Raw genomic sequence first — 25,311 nt, 5'->3', positions numbered from 1 at the left:
TGGCATAACAGCACCCCCACCGCCAGACAATGCATACGAAGTTTTGAGTAGTCTAGCGCGGCTCAGAAGGAGGGATACTGGTTGATCATTGAGAATCGTAGCTGTTCTGCTCTCTCCGCCCGTTGTTACTTTCACAGCCCCACAGAGGATCACTGGAACGACGGTGTCGAGCACAAGGCCAAACCACTCTAGCCAAAGCAAGCGCCTTCCAAACATTTCCTCGAGATTACGCTGAACTAATAAACAGCATCACGAGCAACGTATCTCAGGAGGACTACATAATGTGGATACATCTTTAGCTAAGTGTCAGTGCATGACACTGCTAAATCAAATAGAATTATTTTTCCAACGGCTCTCAATTCTGACTTAGGCAGATTGTGAACGATCGAAGTTGCTGAGGTTACGCAATGTGGCCCCGAAATCATTTAGAATACTAAGCACTTCTGAATCACGCATATTGGCGTCACCTGCAAGCGTCAGACCGTTTACCATAACAAAGTAAGTCCACCTACAAGCTCTCACTTCAATGCGCGCAGCCAATGATCATCACAACAAGAAAAAACACGCTTCAAAATTACAAGAATATAAGACTGAAAATCAGACTTGCACACGTTACACGAAAAAAAGTTAAAAGCTATTCTACACTGACATGCATACTAACACGTAATGCCAAACACAGAAGGTAATTTAAAAAAGAACTTCTATTCAGCCTTCTCTGAAAAAATAAAGCTTTGAAGATATTATTAAAACAAAATTAATCAAACATATCAATGTCTGCTTCTCTGATCACAAGGAAAGTAAAACTTACAAAAAATCAGACGCATTCCTTGCTCGTCAGTGGGCGACAAAACTAGAAAAACTTATTCTTAAAACTAAACACAAAATACACCCTCGGTAATGGCAAGACGGCACTTTCTCAGACAAACTCTGAGGAGTCGTGCACTCCACCGCATTCGAGGGTTGCGGTCTGGGCAAAGGGACGACGAACCAACCAGTTCGCCGAAATCAGTAGCAGCGACTTTTTACCCACAGCCGTTTTGTAGTAGCATGGTGTATGTAAAATAATGCAGCAGTGTCAATTGCGACATCGTCGAGAGCACATATTTTATTCAGCGATCTTACACTTCAAACTTCGAAGTCATTCGAAAAGTTACAACATCGAGAGAGCTATATCTAAAATATAAATACTTTGTCATCAACAACTGATATCGCGAAACCAAGCACAGCAAATGCCCGCGCGACCTTTTGGGGTTATTGGAGACAAGACGTAATGTAATATGGTCTTATTCGTATAAATATTGAAGAAATTATACTTATTTGACACAATCAGTGGACTTATCAATCACCGTAAGTGCATTACTTACTTTGAGTGCCCTCTTACTTGTCTTTTCGAGTACTCTACGATCTCCCCATTGCTTCGTCTCGGCTGTTCAGCTGCGCTCACTCGCAGCAACCCAAGACGCGCCCTGTGACAGAGTGGTTGTTCTCATTGTGTAAGCCCCATTGTGTCAAACACTATTGTGTCGGGCTATCTGCTGGCGTGTGTATGCTCTGAGTACGAGTCGCGGGTGTGTGTTACGCCTTCTGTAGCGTGTACAGCTGAGTAATTAGCCCTCGTTAGAAAGGAGAGTTCGAGCAGCTCACTCCGCTGTCTTTGCCATGAAAAATTTGCCAAATATACAACTTGACGACGCGGTTCAGAGCATGGCAAGAAAAAAATCGCCATTAGATTATGACAGCACGTTGACAGTGTGGTGCAGAGTTCTGGGTATGAGCTCGCGATGAATATCGGTTCATTGAATACGTAAAATACGCTGAAGGTGCTCAAAAACATCTGAGCCTTTAAAACCAAGCATTTACATATTTATCAATTATTTATTATCGGTATTTTCATGTGTTTATTTTCAGCATGGTAAACCGTACGCGCATTATGTTTATTTATTCTTTTATTTATCTACGTAGTGAATTAGTTAGTTACCTTACTGTTATGGCCGCACGGCATTATACAGGGCAGTCATTGGAAAGCAAACAAACTGAATTACTTCCACAAGGAAACAAATTTAAAAATGCACACTCCTAATGATACGTTGTATAACATGAAATTCAAATACAATAGGCAAGTAAGTTTTTACCTAACATACAGTACAGAAGGTTTGTTGAAAAAGCTAGTGATCAGTAATGGTTACAATGTCCTGGGCAATGCAGCATAAAGTTTTCCACTGGGCATTTACCATTCCATAAGAAAATTATTAATTAGGATAGCGCGAAAATGATATTAGTACTTTTTACATGGTAATCCCCACGTTCAGATTTAGCACATAGTATAATCTCGGACTTACTAAGTTTCGCGTTCATTCGTCATAAGGCATTTATTTATTTTTCCCACTGACGGGTCTCCAGTGCCTCTATGAGAGTTTCAATGCATGAAGATTGTCAGGTGTCACAAGGAATGCCAGCGTACGTTCGTTTTGTGAACGTGAGCCCGACAGATTAGAAAGTCAAAAGCAGTTGCAAGCTTGAAGAAGGCAAGTCCATTTGTCGAGACGTCGGCTCCAGAGTCCAGCACCTACGCCCTGTTGACGAATTTTGAATGAGAAGCGACCCAAGTAGATGCTTGGGCGTGTTGATACGACATGTACAAAACCTGCCCTAAAAACGGAGCACAAGAAAAAGCAGGGCACAAACAACAGCACGGACTTGCAACAAAGTTTATTCGTTAGCCCCACAAAATATATAATTGTGCAGTCCCCAACGAAAGAAGTGAAAAAATGGTAAGCAATGATAAAATCCACTAAACACTACAATAAAAACCAACCTATGAGCCGCATCACTGCTAACCATGCTCATTGCACTCGCCCATCTGACAGGCAATCAGTTTCTTTGCCTGTCAAAGCAGCTGGAGGCATGCACGTGCTGCCGAGCTGTGCTATTTTTAACACTTTCCGAACTTCTTATGTCCGCGGGATCGAACCCCGGCTGCGGCGGCTGCATTTTCGATGGAGGCGAAAATGCTGTAGGCCTGTGTGCTCAGGTTTCGGTGCACGTTAAAGAACCCAAGGTGGTCGAAATTTCAGGAGCCCTTCACTACGACGCCTCTCATAATCATATTGTGGTTTTGGCACGTTAAACCCCCCATAACAACAATAACAACCCCACATATCAATCAATCAAACTCATCGTGTCAGCTTGTCCCGGAAATGCTTTACAGCCGTGCAACGCTGATACTCTGGAATGCAGCCACCGTCGTGGCAGTGGAGGCCAAGGTGGCCAGATACCAAAAAAAAAAAAAACGCTGTAAGACTACTTCGGTGATATCTATAGAAGCGTATCTTACAGTTTTAAAGAAAACTGTTCGGGAAAACGAGCACGTGCAACCGAAAGAGGAATGCGGTTTTATGAAACAAACTTCACGCTTTCCTGTTTTCTTTTCCGCGCGGCTTGATTTAGATCCTATACTGTATAAGCAGTTTCCCCTAAATACTGGAAGAAAGTAAATTCTTGGGTTTCGGTCGCCGAAACCCTGCACGTTGTATCGTGGGCGATTCCGGGGTAATTTAGACATGCTGGCGTTTGTTTGCGTCCACCCGAACTTATAAGCACGTGGGTGTTTGTCACAAATGAAAGTACGACCGCTGTATCCGAGAATCCAACCCGTGCCCTCGGCCTAACCGGGCAACGTGTGAGATGCCAAGCTGCAGAGATGGTTTGGAGAAGATCTCGGGAGCATGGCCTTCACATACTTCAGCCTAGAAAGCCACACGAGCCCTTCTACAACTCTTGAGGGCAACGTCACTTTGATTTATTGATATGTGGGGTTAACGTCCGAAAACCCCCATAAGATTATGAGAGACGCCTAGTGGAGGGCTCCAGAGATTTCGACCACCTGGGGTTCTTTAACGCGCACCCAAATCTGAGCACACGGGCCTACAACATTTCCGCCTCTATCGGAAACGCAGCCGCCACAGCTGTGATTCGAACCTGTGACCTGCGGGTCATCATCCGAGTATCTTAGCCACTAGACCACCGCGGTGGGGCTCACTGTGCGACCGCCCATGAAAACTAAACTGTGCGTGTGGTGTGTGTGTTATATGCAATGTGTATCTCCTCCTCTGTCTCTTTTCTCTCTCATTCTCCTCTCCCCTGTGTAGGGTAGTAAACTAGACTTAGTCTACTTAACCTCCCTATCTTTCTGGTATTGTTTTCTTCTCTTCGCAAAATCTTTCTACGGAATAACAGTTCACAAGAGTAAGTACGAGTGAATCCTGATGCAGTGCATATGAATAGTGAAAGCGGCCAACCAGTGATAAAAGCAAGCTCTGTTATGCGTGAGTTGTGCCTTGTTATTCGCATTTATATCAATGTAATAAATGGCATGTGTGCACGATTGTGACTCCACAAGCCCCAGTCAAGCGCCACTATAGACCCAAGAAGAATACGGCGACGACCTCTACTTATACACGATGTGCATACCATCGCACAGTACAGTGTCCATCGCTTAAACAAAACTGACGTCGCTGCTTTAACGTCCACACCGTTTTTACGTCGAACCATGAGCTACCACCTATACCCTTCAAGGCAAGAGGTTTAAACTAACGGGCTAGTTTTTATTTGTTAGTCACAACATCGATGAGAATCAACAGAGGTGCCAAGGGAAGTACATGGAGCGTTATTAGAATGAATGAATGAATAAAAACAACTTTTATTTGTTTCAGGAGCACGCGACGATGTAGCGCACTCGGCTTAGTTACACGTCACAGCAGACAGGCTCTGCCTATCTGCTACATCACGAGCCCGCCGGACGGCCGTGAGTCGAGAGTCAAAGGTAGAACTTGTGAGGAGTTCTTGCTACTCACACGTTGTGATGCTTGGGGTAGATTCTTGGCAGTCAACCGTGATGTGCTCTAGCATGGCGGGTTCATCGCATGCGGGGCAGGTCTTGTTAGGGTAAACAGTGTGGTACGCCACGTTGAGAAAGACAGGATTAGGGTACGAGTCCGTCTGCAAAAAAATGGAGGGACACGGCCTGAGCTCTATTGAGGTTAGGAAGCGGAAGAGGAAAGAACCTTCGCCACAGTGCAAAGTTTTTCGTAATTTCGTTAAAATAGCATGGAAGGTCGCGCAAGGGGGAGGAGGAGAAGTAATTGTAATGGAAATGTGAAGAAAGAAAAGTGGATGAAACGATAACTCGCCACCGGCATGCGGGTTCCGAAACTGCGACCTTAAAATAACGCATTCTCTCTTATAATACTATTCAATATTAGCATTGTATATTAGATCTCATTAAAATTTATACCTTTGTTACAGAGGCTATATCCTAAACCAGATTGCGCCTAACCGCGGCTCGCGTATGTTGCACGGTACACGTGAAGCCACGGTGATGCCGCTAACTGCAGTTGTAGGAAAACGAGCTCGGCAACCTCGCTTTGGAGTAGGCCTTTCCACGCGCTACCCGCTCAGCCGCGACGCACGCGCCGGGACACCTGCAGCACCCAAGCCGCAAATGAGCAAATCGGCCACGTTCTACCTTCCGCTTGGGAGCGGCAGCGGTCCCGGCACGTGCGTTGCGGCTGGGCGGGTAGCGCGTGGAAAGGCCCTTAACAGACGAAATGATAGCGTGTATGGAGGATGGGTGGGCATGCTTTTGTGGTGTGTAACAGCGGCAAACTGTGGTGGTCGCTAACCACGGTCTAACGCGATTAACCATGTACTTGGTTGTGTAACATGGGTATTAGTCACCACTGTTGTCGACGTGCCTGGTAGACCAGGGGTAAGGCTACTCGATTGATGAAGACCTCGTTCCATCCCGTAGCACTTGAGTCAAAGAAAAAAAATCGCCATAGACTTCTGCTCGCTAACGGCTTCGCATGAAATCAAATCACTCATAGTGTGGCATCCCCCCCCCCCTTTTTTTTTTCTCAGTGAAGTGCTTCTCCATCACGTTTCACTTTTGCTGTGCGTTTGTGCTGGCAGAATATGTACATATTCATGAGGTCACGTATGGTCATCTGAAAAGTTGTCTCTCGTTTGCCTTTCTTATGAGTTTCATGGATCACGCTTTCAGTTACCTTCGACAATCGCACTCGTAATATATCTTTCGAGGAATTTTTTTGTAGATTCTATAGCATGGATGTTAGCCTTACATGTTGTTTTCGTTTGCAGGCACATTTCCTTATTCGTGCTTTTCAGCTTGTCTTGTGTTAGCAGTGCGGCTTCAGAAAATTCGCCAGCTAGTGAATGCATGACTTTCAAGCAGAGCTTAGTGTTGCGTGCTGTTTGCTTGCTTCCTTCTCCACGTATCATCCCGATCGCGTATTCTTTCTCATAGTTCTTTGTACACCACCTACTTTATCATCAATCTCACCCACTTGAAAATTTCTATTGTAAAACGCTATTCCTGTTGATAAAACTGGCTCAGTCCTGCCTCGGTTGATAAAAAACAGCTGGAACTGTATAACAGAAAGATAAGATTACAAGGCCTTTCGTTCTCCAGAAATTGGCATGAAAATAATAAAAAATGACAAGAAAAGTATTATACACAGAATAAAGGCATGCTTTTCTTAATGCACCGCCATCAAAACAATAAGAGCTTACCTACGATTGCATTAGCTGAAACTAATCACTTCTTCTAAAGGCAATGCCGTAGCCTGACCCCTTGTGTGATCGGCAGCTTCATAATAAAGAACAAAACAAAAGGCATGGAACAACACCTTATCAGTACATGGGGTCAAAGCAACTGCTTGTTTCAAAGGGGTCATGACCCAGCTTGGTAAAAAACAAGCACTGCGGAAAAAAATACTGCTACGAATACTTCAGTCAAAATGGCATGTTGTGCTCGGCATAGAGAGTTTAGAGAGAAGTGCGAAGTTGCCATTTTCTGAGGTGCCCTCTTTTCTTTTCAAAAAATCTCGACTTCTCTCTTGTTGTTAAGGTCTGTAGGTTTGTTGATGATTTCGTTACATGTACTTGTTGATTGTTTGGATACTGTTTTGAAGTTGTTCTCCTTAGTCTTCTAGTTTTGTTAAAGGAGCACTTTTATCCTCTTGAACATACTCATGAGCTACCGTCTAGAAATTCGATTAGGTTCTTAGACCTAACACTCTGTCTTAGAAGCAATCATTTTTGCTGGCTGTTTTCACCGAGAAGTGATAAAACCTTTTTACCTTTTTACTCAGCTCATTCAAAATTGGTGAAAAGGGGTATCATTAAAGGTTGCCTGGTAAACAATCTTAAGAGGTTATGCCCGCACTCGATGCAATGCAGTTTCAAAGCACAGGTAGAGCGCCTTTTAAGCACTGGTTACCCGAACGCCCTAATTTCTGCTGTTGTGAGAACACTTTTGAAGCAAATCAAAAATCAAGGAGGGCGATCTCAGCCTCAACATGCGTCAGTTCCTATGAATTGTGTTGCAGTTCCTTATCTGCATAACGTGTCGCATCGACTGAAAAAAAAATCGGTAAACGCGCTGTTGTCACTGTAGTATTTTCCGCCCCAGAAAAGCTTCCGAAGCTTTGTAAGCTGGTAAATAATCCAGCTGCTATTAGAGGAAAATGCACTGTGAAACACAGAACGTGCTTTGTACCTTGTGTTTTTGGTGTCCTATATCTTATTCGGCTACCGTGCGGAATGGTATACATAGGGCAAATCGGAAGGTGCCTCTATGACCGTTTAAGAGAGCACAATAATAATGTGCACAATGTAGTTCAAGGACACCTCGGAATCCACTGCCGAGACTGCGGCTGCGTGCCAGTTTTTGAGCGTTGCGAGGTATTAAGCAAGCACAACTCGCAGGCCACGCGTGAGATAATTGAAGCTTATCAAATAGATAACTTTAACGGTAATTGTGTAAGCTGCCCATCGGTTGCGTTGTTGCAAAAAGGGATTGCGTATCTCGATCTTCTTTAAGCTACATGTGTATTTGTTTTCGGTTCATTCAACAAGGGATGAGAGTTTTGCTGAAATTGTATCGCAGTGGTGGTTCCTGCACCTTTCTACGCATGCCCAATTTTCTCCCCTTTTCGCTTATATATATACACCACTCCGATATTAAATCATTGTTGAAAGTCAGCGCTCTTTTCTGTCCTTGTTTTTTCGCTTCCATAGTTACGAAGTAACTACTTCTAGGTTGCACTGTTTCTACATTCGTACAAACGCCTGAGCTCACTCTCTTCGGAGCTGTCGGCGCCAGCAATGTGACGTCACACAGCATATAACACGCTATTAGCCAATAGCCGACAGAAATAAAGAGTGACATTTAGAAACAGACGCGCTTTTTGCCACCGGACACAGCCACACACCCGCACCGTGCTCTATGGTCTTCTAACCGCAGGTTGGCAAAGCAAACCACGCCGCGTGCCCACAATCTCGGAGGCCACGCGCGGGTTCGTACCCGGCTGCGGCGGTACCATTTGAATGCAGGCGAAATGCCTTATAGGCCTGTGTGCGGTGCGATGTGAACCGTGTTTCGGCAAGTTAAACCCTAGATAATATCATATTAAGCAGCGTGTTCATTGGGACGATAAAAGAGTGAAAAAGCTAATGCGACGAATCTCTGTAAGGGCTGGTTCACGCTAGCGGCATGCATGCCTCGCCTTTTGACGTTTGACGTTCTCAGGCAGCCGTGCGCGGCTGTTGGCTTCGCGCACGTCTGCCGTTCTTCGTCATTCAAAAAACTGGTCAGAGACCCGTTTTCGTGCCGTTTTCCGCTTGGCGGAGAGTGGTTTAGCGAATCAGCGACGGAGGAGTGACATGGCTAGTCTGCTTTCGCCTCTCCGCAATGTCTGCGTCTGCCGCGAGACACTTCGAGCTGCTTGCTTCTTGCTGCTCGGTTTACACGATATGCCATACGTGTTGTTCCCAGACTTTGCACACGTCAATACTTTGCACACTTCATTGCAGCCGAATCACATTTAGCACTTCTTTTACGCACCACGCACGTAAAAGTTCTTCTCCGACAATCTCCTTTGGGAATGCTATTCGAGCCGCTCAACTGATCGATTAGCAAATGAACAACAATAATATAAAAATAGGTGACGTCAACAGCCAGAGGAAGCTCGGTGGAACCGCCCATGTGCACAAAACGTCTACTCTTCTCAAATCCATTAGATGCAAAAGCGGCGAATGTTTACGTTACAAGGCTAATCTGACTAAGAACGGCGAAACGAAAACCAGTGTATAAGCCGCGTGGCCTATACATTAGAAAAAACCATCGGTTCGCGTCCACTGCTAGGCAAAACTTTCTTCGGGTCTCACAAGTGAACATAAGTGCACTCCTGGGGAGTGCACAGTATATGCACTCCCGACACGGAGAGCGCTGTCATCATCGCCTCTCTCGCCGAACATTGGGAGCTTGACTCATCGTGGAAACTGCCCGGAGGGGCTCGGTACCGATTTTTTCTCCTCCTCGCTCTCTCCTTCCGTCCTCTCCCGATCCCGCTGTTTTTAACTGGCACAGACGGTCTCTGCCACCCATGGCAACAGCTCCGAGCATCCCGGATTCTTTCCTATAGATGCGCTACTGAATCTTTCTTAAAATCTTGAGTTGGAACTGCCACGTGTGTTATGTCAGATGGAGGGCATAACTTTGCACGAATGAATAATAATATATTTAGTAAGAACTCGGTTATCTGCAGAACATAAGAGTGTGAACGTCTCGTGCAGAACATTAACAAAAAACAAACCGAATTCTTGTGTTCCTTTCAGAAGCTTCCTTTACGGTGCTTCCTTTTTGTGTATGGGAAAGTGATTTGTTTCTTCAGACCAAAAAAAAATCTAGCATTTTATTATGTGGTAACTAGTAATTATAAGCTTATGAGGCTTATACTATATACTATTAAAATTTGTTCCAGCATAAACAAATATTCGTTAAGTTACCAGTAAAGTAACCAATTGACTCACGTCCGTAACCGACGGTTTTTTTTCTAATGCATAAAAGGGAAGGCTTATACTCCATCATACTGAGCTAAGGCGGAAAAATATCGTTGGTGTGGTATTTTGCTTTCGCAATAAACTGCACAATTCCTTTGCTTTTTCATACGTTGCAAATTTGGTGTGGTGCTTAGAGCGTTTTTTTTTTATTTACCTGTGCACTTTTTGTTTTTACTTACCCCCTTTATATTTTGCAGAGCTGTGCGGTATGCTTCAGCTTACCAATATCGATCGGAATTCGTGGCGAGTGTTCAAAGCGGCATCATCTCAAAAGGCTCTCTACAGCGTAATGAGTACACAGCATGAGAAGGTATGTGAGAGGACCACGTTCAACAAAAATAAAGCTCTACGCATGATGGATAAGCTGAACAAGTAGTTCGCAAACGGATTTTTTTCTTTTTTTTTTACTCAGCTCCCTTGCTCCTCCAATCAGTTTCGCTTTGCGAAAGCTTTACTCACGTAGTCATTGCGTTGAACCATGAGCAAGCTTACAAGAGCTTATTGAGCACTTTTGCAAGCAAGCCATTCCGAACGTAAGGAATTCACACATCTTTGGACGGACAATCACACACACTTAGTCTGGAATACTATACTGACTGAACTTCGCGTTTCACTCCCCTTCAGTAAACCGAAAATTGCGGGACTCGCTGGAAAAAGAAGCTATGTCCTGAATATCTCCTTCTTCCAGTAAATGTGTTTTACGTTCCTCCACAAAACAAGCTGGTTCACGAAGTGTCATCTTCAATATTCTAAATTGTTTTACTTGTTTTACTTAACAGAGGCTCGAAGTACAACTTGAGGTAAAAAGACATGAGTAATTTTTGTTGTAACTAAAGATCCTAAACATAGTTCGTTTTCGAAAGTTTTTCTCGACACCTCCTGAAGGAAGCTCAGGCTTTGCAGTACTCTTCTATACATGCGGTAAGAGATATGCTACCTTTGTCTTCGTGTTGCACTCCGATGGGCTTTCAATTTTGCCTATTTTTCACAACAACAACGACAACAACAACGACCACGACAACAAAAATAATAATAATAATAATAATGATAATAATAATAATAATAATAATAATAATAATAATAATAATAATAATAATAATAATAATAATAATAATAATAATAATAATAATAATAATAATAATAATAATAATAATAATAATAATAATAATAATAATAATAATATAATTTATTGTTGTTGTTGTGGTTGTTGTTGTTGTCGTTGTTGCCAAAAGGCCCTCATTGCGAGAAAATCACATGATGGAGAGCCACATCCCTGTTAGTAACTGACTAGATTTCATAACCAAGAAAATCACAGTATAATACTAAGTGAAACACAGATAACGTGTGAGACAAGTTTACAAACAGAAATCACAGAAAAACTTCACAGAATACCAAGGGTTCACAGATCATTCAGCAGAAGGAGTTAAATATGAGAACAGTAATAGTCATGAGAAATATGAAATCAGGTGGTTGGGCCTACAGCTGAAAAACGGTCAATGGTGAAAAACATTATTCGTCAGAAGGCCAAAAATTAAAATAATATTTAAAAATTAAAAAGCAGCGTTGTGGGCGGCCTTCAGGCTGCCGGTTGTGGCGTCCAGGCAGTGCCTGGCAGCAACGTCCTCCGTCCAAGTCACCAGCCGAAGTTGCAGGTCCGGTCTGGCGTTGGACAAAGCAGCCTCCCACTGCTGCGGACTTCTGAGGTGCCAGGAGGCAGGGGGCAAATGTGCCGGACAGGAGTAGATTATGTGTTCATAGTTGGCGATTAAGCTGCCACATAAGCGGCAGGCCGGCGAGTACGTTCCGGGGTGGAAGAGGGCAAGACGTGCAGGAGTAAGGAAGGTGCGGGCCTGAAGTTGGCGCCACAGGTGGTGTTGGTGCTGGGAAAGGGATTGGTGCGGTGGGGTAAGGTGAGGCGGAACAGGCGGTAGTGCCATGTGATGTCGTGGTACGTGAGAAGCGCGTCTCGCGTATTCATCCCGGGCGGGGGCGGGCTTGCTCGGTCGGTCAAATCACGAGCGATAGAATTGGCCGCCTCGTTGCCTGGATGATCCGCGTGAGCAGGTACCCAGATGATATAAAGGCCACAAAAAAAAAAGAACAAGAAACAAGACAGGTCCGTTTGTCAAAACCTCGGCTACAACGCCCTCCACCTGTTTTCGAATTTCTCATCGCAAGTTCCTTTGGAGCTTTTCTTTTCAATATTAATAATAGTACATTAGTCGTCAGTGATTGATTGATTGATTGATTGGTATGTGGGGTTTAACGTCCAAAAACCACCTTATGATTATGAGAGACGCCGTAGTGGAGGGCTCCGGAAATTTCGACCACCTGGGGTTCTTTAACATGCACCCAACTCTGAGCACACAGGCCTACGGCACTTCCGCCTCCATCGGAAATATAGTCGTCAGTGAACTAACTAGCTAACTTTGAATTATTCGTGAAATTGAAATTACTTCACGCACGCATGCATCTCCACCCGTTTATAGATAGATAGATAGATAGATAGATAGATAGATAGATAGATAGATAGATAGATAGATAGATAGATAGATAGATAGATAGATAGATAGATAGATAGATAGATAGATAGATAGATAGATAGACAGATAGACAGATAGATAGATAGATAGATAGATAGATAGATAGATAGATAGATAGATAGATAGATAGATAGATAGATAGATAGATAGATAGATAGATAGATAGATAGATAGATAGATAGATAGATAGATAGATAGATAGATAGATAGATAGCAACAGCCGCAGCCAGCTTCGCGTTCGACACTGCAACTTGTTTTCCAGCAACTTGAAACGATGTCCGTTCTAGCAGCGTGTCTCAATGGCAGCGAAATTCTGAAAGCATGCCTAGCTACACGCGTCAGGGAATCCCTACCGTTGCCTAATTACCGCCGCGTCGAAGTTGTCGATTGCTTCGGCCAGCCGGTCGAGGCCAAAAAGAAAGCGGCCCTGCTTATTAGTACATGCCAGTTGTTTCGACACTGCGAACGGTTCTTGCCAAACAAACATTTAGTTCTGGCAACCAGGAGCCGTACTCACAACGCTTCGCTTCCGTAACAGCCTTTTCCCACTGGCCTCGCTAATAGTATGTCCCACATAAGACTGGCATCAACATGCTTGACAGTGTCTTCGTGTTTATCTTCTACATTACTGTCATGATGTTGGGATAGCCGGATCTAACGTAGCCTACTTTCCCATGTTTTGCTAAATATTAAAATTAAGGAAAGTTACGTTTTTTTTAAGTTTTATAGCTATACCAATTATATGGACGCTCTCGGCTGATTTTTTTCTTTCGTCGTCATGTCTCGGAGGCTCACAGAAAACATTCAGAGGTATCACATCCATCGGAGATTCGAACCAGCGACACGTCGTTTGTCAGCTCGCCGCGTTAACAATCTATATATATATATATATATGTATTATATATATATATATATATATATATATATATATATATATATATATATATATATATATATATATATATATATATATATATATATATATATATATATATATATATATATATATATATATATATATATATATATGGTTCCTGTCGGAAATGCAATCGAAAAGGAAAAAAGACAAACGTACGAAACTAAGTTTTTACAATCGTTTTGGCAGGAAGGTCTGCCTTCATCAGAGTAAATGATGAAAGGCCGCGCAGTGTGCCTATATATGAGCGGCTGGCTGTTGTTGCACCAGAATGCGTCATTTGGCGCTTTTTCACGCTATAGGATGCAGATAAGCAGTGTATGACAACTAATGGACGTGGTTATATGCAACACACGGGACAATTTACAAATAGTCTGATGGCATATCTTATCTAGGTGGTAAATCGTGTGCATTGATGCAGGTTTTCAAGACAGCATGAAAAAATAAAATGAAATCAAATCAGATGAATAAAAACATGCACTGTGCAAATTCAAACAGAGCAACAAACTATGCACAATCGCTCATGTGAACACGAATGTAGAAGGATAATCTCTTAAATGAGCAAAGAGAAAGTTAAATAAATAAGAACAAGAAAATAAATATGTTACAACACGATACAAGTGCACTAAGTTTGTTTGTTCAAAGGTGTGAGTGATGGCGACGAGAGGCATTATGTACACAGTAATAGGCAAATAGTTAAACTAGCTCAGCAAACATTGCAAAAATGCAGTGATGAACTAAGGCAACATGCAAATAAGTGTTCCCGAGCTTTCGTTCATTCATTTAAGGGAGTTTGGAATTTATGAATTGCATCCATGGCCGTATACCACTGACTTAAACATAGTGCACTCTATTGAATTTAAAGTTATTGTATTTTGAAGAATCATTGCCAACAGCATCGCTAAAGTGGAGCCATCAGTAAACTTATCAAAAAAAAGTGGAGTGATCATAAGGTTCAGCAATGACGTATATGCCATCTATAGGTGAGGTATGTTTGTGTAAAGTGACACAACATTGATAGTTACAAGAAGAGAGTGGATAGGTACAGTAAGGTTGGTGATATCTGTCAGGAAGGGGTTTTATCACGCAAAAATGACTGGAACGAGGGAGGTATCAGGCTGATTAGACCATCAACGTAACGTGATGAACTTTCTGTTACAGTGCCTATGCCGGGAACAATTTGGCGACCACGTTGATTTTGAGTATGAATCTTTGGTAACATGTAGAGTCTACCTGCGTCCGGATTAAGAGGAATCAGTGAAGCTGCCTTATCAGTTACTTTTTATCCTTTACCGGTGCTTTTATTGCGCTACATAACGTTGCTTTATATTGCTCAGTCGAATCTGCATCGAGTAGTTTTATAACTGGTTGTCAGCTTCAGTGATATATTTATTCTGTCCATAACCATGACGGCTCCACGCTTGTCCGCAGGTTGCATTGTGATACTAGTGCGCTCACTGAGATCTGCTACAGCTCTCAGTTCTAGGTTCGATAGGTTTCTCCGGAAATAAGGCCGCTTGTTATAACCTTGAATGATATCCCGCGTGACCGCTTTAATAAATATGTCAAGGTGTTTGTTCCATTGAGACGCCTGCAGGTGTCTGGTGTTTAGTCGGCGGTAAGTCTGTCAGATCATCGGCCAGAGCCGGCTGATCGTAAAAGTATGCATGGAAGCTCATATTCCGTGCGAAGTTGTCGAAATCTTTGTACAACTGAAATTCATTGTAGCTGCCACTTGCAGGACACAAGCTTAAACCACGCAATAAAAGGCTTAATTCTGCTTTGGATAAAGTGGCGCTTGAAATGTTAACAATTTTATCGGGTACAGGCGCACGCATGGTTTCCCAGGTCGTTGAAATGGGACATGTTACACCGTCTCTGAGCAACTTCTTGCATCGTTCATGCAACGTTTCAATATTAATTAGAAGGGTACAGGGGGTGCCTCCCCTACTGCAATTCTTCCGGGAGCTTCTTGATTAATATATCTCATGTTGTCATCTATTTCAACAAAAAATTCGTGGCTGGTTTGAAACCGTGCCCTTATAACACGTATTCGAATGAACTATATGAAATGGCACCAAGAAGAGCACTGATTGCGTGAGGTATTGGAGTTAAATAGCAGTGATGCCTTACTTGAGAAAGTTAATTCTATAGACTTACTGACTCATGAGTCGAATCACTCGGATCACTCAGACTCAGATCGAGTCGAGAGTCCGAGTGACTCCAGGCCAATAATGTTTCGGTAAGTTTGAGTTCGAATGAGTGCCAAGCGCAAAATATATTTTATGAGTGAGGCTGAATGAGCTCCACATTTTTTGACAACTTATGGTGATACATACATACACACACACACACACACACACACACACACACACACACACACACACACACACACACACACACACACACACACACACACATATATATATATATATATATATATATATATATATATACACGCATACAAACACACAATCGCATGCGCGTATGTATGTTCGTGCATATATTACGACCACGTATGCGCATTCGTAGTATAGGTAGTGTGCGTGCATACATCCGCTTTGAATAACTATTGCTATCACAAACCTAGGAATGCTAGGAAGCGCCTGACGCTATTCATTAAAAATCTAATAATAGGGATCCACGAGCTAAAAAAAAGGAGCACTCCTATTACTATCAGAACTACGATTTGCCTTAACTCAAGATACACTGGCCGAGGCATAATTCACAAATGTTATGAAATCAAGTGAACGGCATGCGTATTGAGCTTTTGAAGGCACAACGAAACTCAATGGGATACATGCAATCGGTAGCACGAGTCACACTGTAGTTACCTCAAAAACTGTTGAGGCCTTGCCTGTAGCACTGTGGTGACGCATCGCAAAAGTGCTAACACCTTCCGGAAAGGACCGCTACACATGACATTTGCCTTCTTCAACCTCGGGCTCGAGACAAAATTTTCAACTTGTAAATCGGATGCAGTTCGCCGAAGAGGCTCGGCATTAGCGCACACAGCGCAATTATTTCCGCAGTTTCGCCCATGAAATCATTTATGCCGATGATGATGTTGTCCGTGGCGAGCACCCTTTCGACTTCGACAGCACCCTTTCGACGCCACAATCAATAAAATTCCGCCCAGCGCCAAGCGAAAGTGCCGCGTTAAGCCCGTTCAGCGTAGCCATTTTAGTTTTTTTTTTTCCGATCGGTGTTGCCAGCACACGGAGTATTTTCTGAAGTTGTGAATACAGGATGACAAGGTGTTTTCCAAGACGTACGAATGTCCACAAGAAGTCAGCTTTCGAAAGCTGAAAGTACACAGCTTCAACGCTTTTCGCAAGATAGTTACCGATTTTAGCGGTCGCTGCTTTTGCCTCACAGTGGGATCACGAGTTGCCATTCCAAGTCTACTTCGACCCCCAGCCACGACCAGCATCTGCGTCGGGCACCGGTGTGTGGTCACAGTGTGTTCGCAGCTACACGCAATGGCCGGGAATAGAAAAAGGCATTGAGACACTTGCGGTCGAGTGTATACGGCTTTGAACGCCAATAGGCGGTCACGAGCTTCACTTCCTCAAAAGAAGCGCGCGCGTTCGCACATACTGCACCTTCCTATGTCGTTGTGCATCCTGCGGTGAACCGGTTAAGTTCGTCGTCTGAGCAGAGTATATAACATCGAAATTTTTGAGGCACGTCCGGCACTTGCTTTTTAGAACGTTCAGTCTGCCGCGCAAAATGTATTAGACAACGGGACTGCACTGATGTCGACAGAAACTGAGAAGCTCAACGACGACAATGGCACCGCAGCGTTTACATGTCTTTCGTACCAACCTACAAGTACAAACGAATGGCTGAACGGTACACTGGAGTGCGAAAACCCACTCTTCGAGTGAGGGTGAGTGCAGCTGTCGATTGCATGCTTTCTGTTGGGAAAAGTGAAGAAGACTTAGAACATTGGGGGATGGTACCCACAACCTTGGCTCCAGTGGCTTTGGTCGCTCGTCAGACGTAAGCGTGAAGAGCCATTTTCACCTCCGGGTCAGAGATGAGTGATTGCACCTCTTTAGCCTTATATATTTCTATCCTTGAACAGAAAATCTAGTTCTCTAGACATTTCCTACACCCCCACGAGATGTGGGGTGTAGGAAGTGTAACTAATTGTAAATGTAACCCCACTAACGCAAGTGAGTCACAGCACCATGCTACGAACAAGCATTTTAGTATAGCTATGGATGCACTTAATCTTCAAGTGTTGGGAAAACATCAATTTGCATTCTAAATCATGGTCCACATGACTGGTCTTCTTTGATTTCGAATGAGCTTCTAGAGAGAAGTTAAATAATTCATGTATTCCTAAACGATCGTCATTAAGCGTTGAACGCGATATCGATATCCTGTCCAGTGGGTACTTCAACCAGTTTGAGCATACTTTTTTTATTTTATGTTGTTACTCCATAAGTTTAAATTGGAGATTACTACACTGTAATTAATTAAACTTGTAAGTGGCTTGTGTCAGAGCTTTCGCATATTGCCGCATTCTGTGTAATGGGTAGCATACTTCAAACCACGAGTGATTGTGCAGGTCAAATGCTTTCAAACTTGCTATCCACCCACTACATGTTCTTAAGAAAATGCGCGCAGTAATGCCTGTGCCTTTTGTAGTGGGTGGCCGATGTTAAACCACGAACTCGTTATGATAATCACATGTTCCGAAGCCCGATGGCAACTTACGCTTGTGCCACGCAGTATTACTGCAATATTACATGTTGTATTGTGAAGCCTGTACACCAGACACGTGTGTTTGTAGATTGATTGATTGATTGATTGATTGATTGATTGATTGATTGATTGACGAAAACTTTATTTCGCCCGAGTTCTATTCACTCTATTTTCAAGCAGAGGCATTGCTGTGTAATAGAACATTTGCGTGCCACGCAAACGACTTAGACGCGATCCTCATTCAGGCCAGGAAATATTTATTATTTACTTTGTTTGTATATTTCTCGATTTTCAGGCCACGGGCTAGATGATAATTTTTCGCTCACAGCCAACGATGCCGACGCCAGAATTTCTGCGAAACGAGCTCGTTCATCATGACTGATATGTGGGGTTTAACGTCCCAAAACCACCATTTGATTATGAGAGACACCGTAGTGGAGGGTTCCGGAAATTTCGACCACCTGAGGTTCTTTAACGTGCACCCAAATCTGAGCGCATGAGCCTACAACATTTCCACCTCCATCGGAAATGCAGCCGCCGCAGCCGAGATTCGATCCCGCGACCTGCGGGTCAGCAGCTGCGTACCTTAGCCACTAGTCCACTGCGGCGGGGCCCGAAACGAGCTCATTAACACTGTCGCATTAATAGAAGGACGATAGCGCTGCCGGCGCTGCCTGCAATGTGTGTGCGTCTTCGTCGTCCATGTTGCATTACGCACTGTTAATGTGAATTCATACATACTTGCAAAGCAATCAATTAATCTGTAATTAGTGTTATTGACAATATTATTTATTGGAAAGAATATATCGTACCCTCTGAAGGTCTGTGATATCCGTCCGTCTAGGGACTCATGGGAAATTCCATATATCAAATATGTATTCAGACAGGCATTAGCGAGGTCATAATGATGAGTATGTTTTGCCCGAGAGCAGTTGGAAACACGCTTCCGTTGCTAATTAACTGCCCGAATCAATCAACGCTTCATGCGGCGAAATTAAGACTAACAAAAACGGCGCACATCAGTGCATTTCCAAGCAGAGGAAGTTATTTTCACAGCCTTTTCAACTAGACGAGTGGCTGTGTGGTAGAAGATCTGCTTTCTACGCAAACGGCCTTCGACCCTTATCCGCAACCGGAAGTTCTACTATTTTTTTTATTTGCATCTTTAAAAATTTTTCGCTCACGCACAAGACGATTTTTTTTCTCCCAACCAACGACGCCGACGCCGGAATTTCCGCGAAACGAGCTTCTTAACGCTGCGCCTTAAAAGTGACGTGTTATGCGAAAGGACCAGCCGAGTAGTTCTCCGGAGAACCCGCGCGACGTGCTTTGCGGCCTTCGGAAAAATTTCGCGGACCCGAAAGTGGGTCAGCGTCCTGTGCCGCCGCCCAGCGTCCTGAATAAAACAGCTGGGAGCTACCACCCTCGCTAAATCATCCTTGACTCCAGGCCCATCGTATATGATAGCCAAACACGAAACAGACGCGACTGAAGTGAATCGATCGTACGCCTGGTGCGCACGTGCGTAAACACTTTCATGTGAAATGGTGCAAGTGCCGTATAACGTGCTATCACGATCTTGGAAGCCAGCCACTGTCAGAACAAAATGTATTAAGGTGACAGCCTTTCATGTATCATGCTCGCGGTGACCCGCTGCGTCCGTCCGTGCCCTAGTATAGGCTACATCGACGAGTCTCCGCACTAGCACTAGCTTCTATTCAGGTTTTGTCAGCTCTTGTATACATAGCTTGAGATAATACGAACCACAGCATGGCGCGCCACTAATTCCCACGAACAGTTATGACTTGAGGAAAATTTTGAGAAAACGGTAATGTTATTTAGTCTTCTTGTACAGTTCATTTTAAGAAAAATAAAAATAAAGTTTTGTTGGAGGATTGACCTCGTTACTAATATTTGCAAATAATTAATTACTATTGCGCATTATGTAAGTCATTGTACCTTTTTTATAACACGTAAAATCTGCAATGGCTGCTTATGACACCTATAGTAGATTTATTGAGGATTATAATCAGTGTACCAAACATGATACAGTGGATATTAGAGGTAACTTAAGCAGAAAGTTTTTAGAAAAGCGTGCCTAGTTTGCTTTTCTCTAACGTCGCCAAATACAAAGTACTATGAAGTGCAGATTTCTTAAAGACAGTGATGGACAAATCCAAAGCTACTACACGCCGGTCAGAATTCGCACACTCGTGCAAGAAGGGGGACGTCTGAATAAGCACATGCAGGCTTTCGCCGAACACACTTTGGAATTTACAATATATATATATATATATATATATATATATATATATATATATATATATATATATATATATATATATATATATATATATATATATATATATATAAGGGAAAGAAGTGTATACCTAAGGGCTCGTTTTTCCGTGTTTTTAACACAATAATAATGAGATATAACAGACAGTAATGCCAAGGAATGTACAGGGGAAGTTATTAACATTAATGGAATGTAAATAAGAAGAAAGAAAAGTGGATGAAAAATTACCAACTGTAAGCAGGAATCGAACCTACGACCTTAATAGGGGATGCGAATAACGTTATCGTGCCACTTAAAAGCTTAAAAGGCCCCCTAACCAATCCACGTTCAAAGATCAGGAACCAGCGTCTTTCTTGCCTTCGCTGCCCCTTGCTACAGGGGCCATATCATCTCCTCTTCGCTTTATTCTAAAAATAACGTGTACAGTGCCACAACTAAACATTGAGGCTGATAAGGGGCCCTTCAACGTGCACCTGAATCTGAACACGTTTTTGCATAATGTCACAGTAAAAATGCGGCCACCGTGGCGAGGAATCCACCCCTTGTGCTCGAACCCGACACGTTACCGGTTGGGCTACTACCACAGCAGACATTTCGCATTCGCATAATATCAATCTGTTGATGATAATGATGACGCGTGTGGTATTACGTTTCAAAAGCACGGTATACGATTGCGAGGGACGCCGTAGTGGAAGGAAGGCTCCAGAAGTTTTGACCACGTAGTGTTTTTTAACGTGCACCGACGTGACATCGCACAGCACATCTGGCTCTACCGTTTCACCTCCGTCGAAATATGACTGCCGCAGCCAAAAAACGCACCACCTCCGGTTCAGCAGCCGAGCACCTTAGCCACTAATATACCGAGACAGACCTGGCTCTGCTGTTAGTAGCCGCCTGTGTTCCGTCCACATTTGTCTTGTTTTCGCGTCGCCTTTACTACCTCTTCGTGCCTACAACGCTGCATGCCTGGTCACTATAACGATTGCCAAATACCGCCACCATACAGGTGGCCCGGTGTTCAATTTAACCACGCCTCGCATGCATTAGAACAACCAAGGCAGAAACTGCCCGTGAGAAAATAATGTCTATCCAAAGGGTAAATCAAGCTGATAGTTATAGCGCGAGAACAGAACGACGACAAAGAGACAAAGAACACGAAGGACACGAAAGACATTATGTTCTCGCGCTATACCTATCATGTCATACCAACTAGCCTAAGCTGCCACACTTCTAAGTTAAATCAAGCGTTCGTATGCACGCAGAAGTCACCACTCTCGTGAGCGTGACAAAGACGAACACGTCAAAAGGTACGAGGTGACCAGCACACTTCATCGTAAATGACGCAGTGCTCCTCCGATGGCATGGTGTATACGGAAGAGAAATGTCCCGTCTGAAGCCTTCATTGATGTCAACTTGAGCGGCGTATTTTGTTTATTTCGGGGCGCCGCGCAGGAGGGAGACGTCGAGCCAGACGACGCGGTGCCGCACGCTGCATGGCTGACAAGCTGCCAGATTGCGTTCCGCCTCTGCTTCGTCGTGAGCGTTGTTTGGCTCACCTGACATGCCATACGTTTCTCGAAGGTATGGGCCGCCCAACGACGCACCTGTTTGTTTTGCTTTTGGCATCTGGCGGTACTCGTGTGGGCAAGTGCTGGCTGGTGCGGTCTTGCAGGCCAACAACGTCCTCCACCACATTTAATTTTCAGATGTGGAACGCAGCATGAGTATGACAGTATTATTATTATTTATAATTTATAGCATAGTAGTGGTTCATTACAATTCGATGGTCATGAATTATTAGACGCTAATAAATACTTACGGTGCACTTTGTATGCACTTCTCGAATCCTTGTTGAAATGACGTATGGCTTTCTGAATTCTGGTGGCTTCAAATATTTGATGACTGATTTTTTACAATTGAAGTTAACATACCTTTACCTTTTGCAGGCCAGCAGTGCTACACTAAACATAATACGAAAATCTACTTACTGCCTCACCCCTTACGGACATCAGTTACGATCATCATCATTATTACGAATTTAACGTAATTTGCATTAAATCTTCTTTTTTAGCGTTTCTTCATCCTAACAATGTTTCAGAGAATGTTGATGTCCATTTCTAAACTGGCAGTAGTCACCCTGAGAGAGCTTCAAACGTGTTCTGTGGAAAGATGTAGAGGAAGGCAAGGAGGGTAACCGGATATTAACATCCAGTTTGCTATACCCAGCAGCGGGGTAAGAAAGTAAGAGCAAGAAAGACGTCTTGCAGACGGAGACGAAAAAAGGGGAAAAATGTATGTACACACTGGATAGAAAAAACAAATGATGTGGCTGATCCCCTCTTTCTAAGAATGGGCAAAACACGAAAGTGAAACATGCGTTCGCAGAGGTAGTTGAACTTTTATTGTGCATTGTTTCGCCACAATGCTGAAGAAATCAATGCTAACAAATTGCAATGTCGCACGAAGAACGGCAGGGTGCACCTCATTCAGAAAGCATGCACGGAATGAGCGTACACAGGACAAGCGTGGGCTAACAACTGCCGCAGCTCGACACGTAAAGCGTGCTATATAAACAGAAAGGCGTACGAAACGAACGCACAAGCATACCCAAAACAAACGCGAACTGTCACCGTTCGTACTTCTTCGTCTGTGAGCAGCATGCTCCTTTCGTGAATGCGGCCACGGGACGGAGCGAAGTGACCTTCGTGCTTTCTCAAAACACGAGTCTGATAAGCGCGCGCGCAGGGTAGACCACGCTCCGTGGAGGTACTCTCCGAAACGCGAGGGGTGACGATGAGTGAACCCAGCGCGCGCTCATCGCGCCATCTCACTAAAATCACGCCATCTCACTGATGTCTAAAACGCGGTGGTTCTGTGCAGCTCTCAAGACCGCCAAATGGTATATGGTGTACATAAGTGGATTGTCGTTAGAGTTATTGGCTACATGCGTGCTGTGGCGTCGTGGTGAGCGCCGCACGCTGCTGCTGAGAGGTCGCTATAGTTCGACGCTCCACGGCAGAGCTCTTTCATATGCTTTTATCTTTGCTAGATGTTGTACTTGTTTCAATACGACATATCCGTGAGAGAAATACGTCAGCGGAGGCGTGGTGGACCATGGAATAAAGCACTTCCGTGTTTAAAACTGACGCAGGAAGGGCGTTGTGATTACAGCCTTTCAGAAAGGCTGGTCGATCGCAAGAAGCGAAGTAGCCCTTGCAGGGTCTTTTTCTGCGAGCTTACATGTGTCTTGCCGATAGCGTCGCATACGTTCTTCTGTAGGCCGTTTCTGCAGCCCATGAGGTGACTGCGCCGAGTATTTCGCAAATATTTCGCGTTTCGGGCCACGTCGTTTCATGAGCTTGGCATCGTTGCTCTGAACTTGAAGTGCTCACGGATGGCGCTGAATCGTAGGTATGGGTTTGATGGTGAATAAAGAAAAATAGACGTCATATGCTACTATGTATACAATTACTACTACTACTATTTCTACTGCTGCTACTACTACTACTGCTGCTGCTACTACTACTGCTAGTATTTGTAGTTGTACTAGTAGTATAGTACTATTACACTATAGTAGTAATAGTACTAGTGCATAGTAGCAATTGCAGTAGTAGATACTACTACTACTACTACTAAAATTACTACTACTGCTACTTCAAACAAATTAGCGTCGGTATAAAAAGGGCCGCCAGGGTAGTGCCAACGTCGGGAGCAGAGTTCTCCAAGTGTCAAAACAAGCGGGCGGGACGCCCGCTGTTCCCGGTATTCCGCGGTCGATATCATCGATTTAAGCTTCTACGGAAAAACACGCTGGTTTCTTGCGTGCAGTGCACGGAAAACAGCGGCTGCGTCTCACTTCCGATAAAGTGCTTCAAGGAAGGAGAGGAGGCCGCATTTATTTTCTATTCGATCGTGAAAAGGAGGGAAGGTCCGGCTGAATGAAAAGTACTACGCACAGCGGCTTGGAGGAAATTTCACTAACGGAAAAGATGGGCAAGATACGGCAATCCGGTTTGCTGACCTAGAGTAGGTAATGAGGGACCTGGAAGAAAGGGAAAACAGAGGTATGAGGACATAACAATGACGCACGTGCATTATGGTGCATGCACAGTCATTGAAATTTGCGGCACGTTGCCACACACACGTGGGATCCCGTTCAACCATGGTGTTTCCTTTTTTTTTCGGGGGAGGGGGGGCGTGAAATTCACAAAAAATATATTATTGACACTATTGACACACGGCCCATTGCAATGATGTGGCAGTTAGGGTGCTCGACTGCACACCCGAAGGTTGCGGGTTCGATCCCGGCCACGGCGGTCGCATTTTGGGTGGAGGCTGATTGATGGAGTCCCACGTACGCTGTGACGTCAGCGCGCGTCCAAGAACACCACATGATCGAAATTTCCGGAGCCTTCCACGACGGCATCTCTCATAAGCATATCGTGGTTTTGCGACTTCGAACAGCAGGTCTTATCAGGGGCGAAGCTCCTTATGGCGTGGCTTGTGCGTCCCTCGAAGTACGTAACCACCAGTGGCACATACCCGAAATAGGTATAACATTTGACCTCCAAGTTGGTGCCGGTGAGAGATTTCTTCTGTGCGTTGTTTAACAATAAAAAGTAGTGCTCAAGGTACATGCCAATGGCTGCTAATGGGGAATGAGAGACAGGAGTATTCGGCGTTTAGTCAACGCGCACGCTGCGATCCCCATTAGCAGCCATTGGCATGTACATTGAGCACTCTCGGACAAGAAAGGGTTGCTACATTGTACTCGCTGGGTGTAACCTCCTTAGTTTTAAAAATGTTTAGCGAGCGTTGAGCCGCAGGGCCATGAATACAATGAACTAGTATATACCATGAATGAATTCGAGGTGGTTAAAGGGGGGAAGCAGATACGAAGCGCAAGCCGTAAG

At 44.0% G+C, this 25,311-nt stretch overlaps 1 long non-coding RNA gene across 2 annotated transcripts in view; it reads right to left on the bottom strand.

Annotated features, from left to right (window-relative positions):
- Positions 1 to 25,311, bottom strand: part of LOC142796428 (uncharacterized) — a 106,325-nt gene that overhangs the window by 6,940 nt on the left and 74,074 nt on the right. The window contains exons 2-3 of one of the 2 annotated variants that reach the window (XR_012893834.1): positions 4,854 to 4,998; positions 1,076 to 2,573 (exon numbers count right to left, since the gene is read on the bottom strand). This is a non-coding gene — a long non-coding RNA (uncharacterized LOC142796428). Of the gene's footprint in view, positions 1 to 1,075; positions 2,574 to 4,853; positions 4,999 to 25,311 lie in introns of those variants that run through there. The other variant, XR_012893835.1, reaches the window with a different exon arrangement.

Source organism: Rhipicephalus microplus, chromosome 1, assembly GCF_043290135.1.
Source record: "Rhipicephalus microplus isolate Deutch F79 chromosome 1, USDA_Rmic, whole genome shotgun sequence".
NCBI lineage: Eukaryota > Metazoa > Arthropoda > Arachnida > Ixodida > Ixodidae > Rhipicephalus > Rhipicephalus microplus.
Note: the sequence above shows the minus strand (reverse complement) of the source record. Positions and strands in the feature narration are given on the sequence as shown.